The following is a 4,532-nucleotide window of genomic DNA, read 5'->3' on the forward strand; positions in this document are numbered from 1 at the left end:
TCTGTGTACTTGGTTGTATGACCCTATAGATACTAATTGAAGTAATTTCTATTGAAATATGCACTTTTTGTAAATTGGAAAAAAAACAGGACATGCACTTTACATATAAAGCAATTCAGTAAGGCAAAGTACATTATGGATCTGGATTGTACCTGTGAAGGGTTTGTCTGTGCTCCATGACCACTTATTGATTTGAAGTGGTTATGGTACCTGGAGTCTGTATGTGCTGTGTTTCGCTGTGCACATGCAGAGTTATTAGCCAGCCCAGGGACAAGAGTTCTGGGATGGATAATGTGAATTATGTGCAACTTTGTCATCTGTCATCAGAATGCACATTATTCTACCGAGAGACCCTCCAGGGCTGTCTTACCGCATGTGCTGGGCAGTTACCCGGGGTCCACACGAGCATAGGCATCCCATAGGCTTGCCATCATTTCAGTATATTATTCCTGGAGATTTATACAGAAACGGCAATCCCTCTGTATCAATCCATTTAGGTGGACTAATCACCTCAGTATCAGTTGTTATCTGTACATGTGATCTTGCTGTTGCGAATACACGTCTTCACCTAGACGAAAACAACGCACATATACTAATTTAACATAAACAAGACAACATCAACACATATATTTTATTGAAGCCATAACCCTAAGCCCACCCCCTCCTCTCCTCCTAACCCTACCCCTAAACCTACCTCTAACCCTAACCCTATATCTAACCCTAACCCTAACTCTAACCCTAACCATCACAACCACTTACACATCTATAGGGCTCCCAGTGCCCGGACTGCCACCACAACCACTTACACATCTGTAGGGCTCCCAGTGCCAGGATTGCCACCACAACCACTTCCACATCTATTGGGCTCCCAGGGCCCGGACTTCCACCACAACCACTTACACATCTGTAGGGCTCCCAGTGCCAGTATTGCCACCACAACCACTTCCACATCTATAGGGCTCCCAGTGCCAGGACTGCCATCACAACCACTTACATATCTGTAGGGCTCCCAGTGCCAGGATTGCCACCACAACCACTTCCACATCTATAGGGCTCCCAGTGCCAGGAATTAGCTTATTGGTCAAGATTCCTGTCATCATTCACATAATTTTCCCTCCCTCTCTCTTGTTTTGCCACTTTTTAGAAATCCGAAACACTTTGGAACTTCGGTAATTCGGGACTTTGGCAATGAGTTAAATAATTCCTCCCAGTTCTCTTTCACAAATTCTCAGGCAGATTTCCTCCCTATTTTACTCCCACCAGCTACTCCACCAATTACTGAAACCGTGTCCTGAGGATGCACATCATCTGAAAGGGAGAAGGTCACCACTTTCTGGATAAGTTCCTGGGAAGAGATGGTTCCTAAGACCCGTTCAATACGATTCTTCTCTTCTTGCATGTCTGCTTGCTTATGGAGCTTAAGCATGGTGTCCGAAGTTGAGCTGCCGCCGTGCTTCAGAACAGTCACTTAAACTGGGCTTCGTAAGTCTGCATTCTATATGTTCTTCCCATCCACATGGTCCTTGAAATATCGTCTAGCTTCCTCAAGGGTGGGTTTGTGCCCAGCTTTACCCAGCTTTACCCAGCTTTCCTAAAACCAGACCGCGAAATAGAGCATTCAGATGTCCTTCCCCAGGCTTTGGGTCACAGCCCAGCCGCTCCCCAATAGGGAAAAATATATCTCTGATAAAGCCCTGGATCTCTTCATGGAAGTCTGTGTTGGAGAGAAAGGTGGACCTAGGTTGCTGCTCAAGTCATTCCACACAGTATAATTTGGTTCATTCACAAAGGCCTCTATGACTTCCAGTACTTCAACTGTGCTGGTCATCCCTGCACGGGTTAAAGAAAATAAATCATTCTGTAAGCCCAGCCTATCTGCAGGCTGCAAGGAGAGGCATCTTATACCAGGTAACAGGCTTTCCCACAGTGACAGGATTAATCTTTACCCACTGGTCTGGTCTCACGACCTCCAATACCACGGTCATCTCTGGCTTCTCCATCAGGATCTTTAGTTTGGACGAGGATGGGGCTTCACAGGTGCAGCTATTGATCGGTACCATCCATTTTGGCAGTACTCACCAAGGTGCGGGCCACTGGCACAAAACTGGCCCCCACTGGCAGGAGCAGGAGCAAGAGTTCTTGGGATCAATGAGAAGAGCAGTCTCCCTGTATGTAACCAGACCCCAGTTTTCGTTAGCTCCAGCAGCAAAGTCTGCAATGGTGATGAAGTCAATTTTGGGTAAGGGTTGGGCACATTTAAGTAATCCTTATAGAAAGGAAGAGTTTTAGCAGTATTTTCCAACCACAAAGGCAACAAGGTATGTTGACATGACAGGGGTTCTGGCAAACTTCACTTCCACAAGGCTCTCATAATCTGGGTATGGATTCATTTCAACCATGTTAATGTTGGATAAAGCCACCCTGTCTTTGGGGACAACCAGCGGAACATCAAAGGTTGCTTTAATGGATGGGTCATCCGAACAGGGTAATACTCTTCTTGCATCTGTAGCCTCAAATTGAGTGACAGCTGCATATTGCACTTCTCCAAAAGCAGTGGTGTATTTGATTTTGTTGGTGAACTGAAGATAGAAACTCTTCATCTTATCGTTCAGTTCAACAACAAAATCAATCTTCAACATTTCATGACCAGTTTGAAGGATACTGGGAATTGACAGAGTCACCTTCTTATCTTCATTCTCATAATTAAACCCTGTGGCATGGATTTCTTCATCTCCATCTGGAGCATAAGAGGCAGTGATAATATCAATGCCTGCACACAGTGGCATACACACAATCTATGGGGCCCCGGTGCGAAACTGATCCGTGGGCCCTCCCTCCCTCCCTCTTCCCCCCTTTAATCCCCTGACAGAAACACACATACAGACACACATACATACATACATACACACACACATAGACACATACAGACAGACAGATACATACAGACACATACACACATACATACAGACAGACAGGCATACATACATACAGACCGACACGCACAGACACATACATACATACAGACCGACACACACACAGGCACAGACAGGCACACACACATACATACAAACAGAAAGGCACACATACATACACACACACAGACACACACACACAAGACACACATACATACAAAGACACATACATGCAAACAGAAAGGCACACACACATACAGACAGACAGGCACACACATAGAAACAGACAGGCACACATACACATACATACAGACAGACAGACACAGACAGGCACACACATATACACAGACATGCACACATACATACATACATACATACATACATACATACAAAGACACATACATAAGACACACATACATGCAGAGACACATACACGCATACATAAATACAAACACATACGCACCACATACATACATACATACAAAGACACATACACACATACATACAGACACACACACAAGACACACATACAAAGACATACACATAAACAAACAAACACACACACAAAATATTTTAGTCACCCTCCTGTTTCCTACCTTTTAGGAGCAGGAGGGTGACATTCCCTGGGGTACAGTGGTGGCTCAGGTTCATAGGAGTCCTCACTCTGACTCCCTCCTCCTTCCTCCCGCGCGGTCTGTGTGTTAGCTGTGGTGCGGTCACTTCCTCCCAGCTCTGTGTGATGTAATCACAGGGGGCCCGGTCGTGCTGTTAAAGCGCCCAGCACTGACCGGGCCCCCTGACAATCCATATTGTGGACTTCCACTCCATCCATCCCGGCGAAAATACACAACGTTGAATTATTTAAAATAAACCGCTCTGTTTATGAGTGTACTCTCTATTTAGATATTATTCAATTCTGTATCTCGTTAAGACCAATATCCGGCTGCAGGTATTGTTATGTATGACATCAGTGGAAAATGATCTTACAGGAAATGATACAGTCTGAGCTAATGGACGTTAATCCGATACACAGTTAATGCATAAATCAGCATGGGGCACCCGATGGACCCCTTGGACGGTGGCCCCGGCAGTTTGCCGTGCGGGCTGGTGCCGCAAATGGTGATGGTGGGTACCCGGTCGCAGGGGTCCACAGGGCGGCCGGGCCCCCTGGAGTGTTGGGCCCAGTCACAGCTGCGACCCCTGCGACCGCGGTATGTACACCGCTGTCTGCACAGTTCATAACAATCTGGTTGGTGGCGTTTTTTACCTCTACGGCATCCTCCAGCTTCCCTTCAAAGGGGAAGTCTATGAGGTCGGGCTTCAGGCACAGTCCATAGTTAATGGGCCGCACGTCATCAGGAAGTTGCTCGAAGCGTCTGCAGTCAGGCATGTTGGTGTTAGAGGTGACACAGGGCTGCACAGCCTGTCATAGTATATCGAGTCACTGGCTGGGTCCAAGCACACCACACCGAGCACCCCAGCAACCACAGTCTGACTCTGATGTACTTGTTTAAGCATCAGTGTTTATTATTATGTTATTATTATGTTATTATTTATATAGCGCCAACAAATTCTGCGGCTCTTTACAGTGGGTGGACGAACAAACATGTAGTTGTAACC

At 46.2% G+C, this 4,532-nt stretch overlaps 1 pseudogene; it reads right to left on the reverse strand.

Annotated features, from left to right (window-relative positions):
- Positions 1-564: 564 nt before the first annotated feature.
- Positions 565-4,309, reverse strand: LOC134582682 (puromycin-sensitive aminopeptidase-like; annotated as a pseudogene).
- Between the last annotated feature and the right edge of the window lie 223 nt (positions 4,310-4,532).

Source organism: Pelobates fuscus, chromosome 13 (genome assembly GCF_036172605.1).
Source record: "Pelobates fuscus isolate aPelFus1 chromosome 13, aPelFus1.pri, whole genome shotgun sequence".
Taxonomy (NCBI): Eukaryota; Metazoa; Chordata; class Amphibia; order Anura; family Pelobatidae; genus Pelobates; species Pelobates fuscus.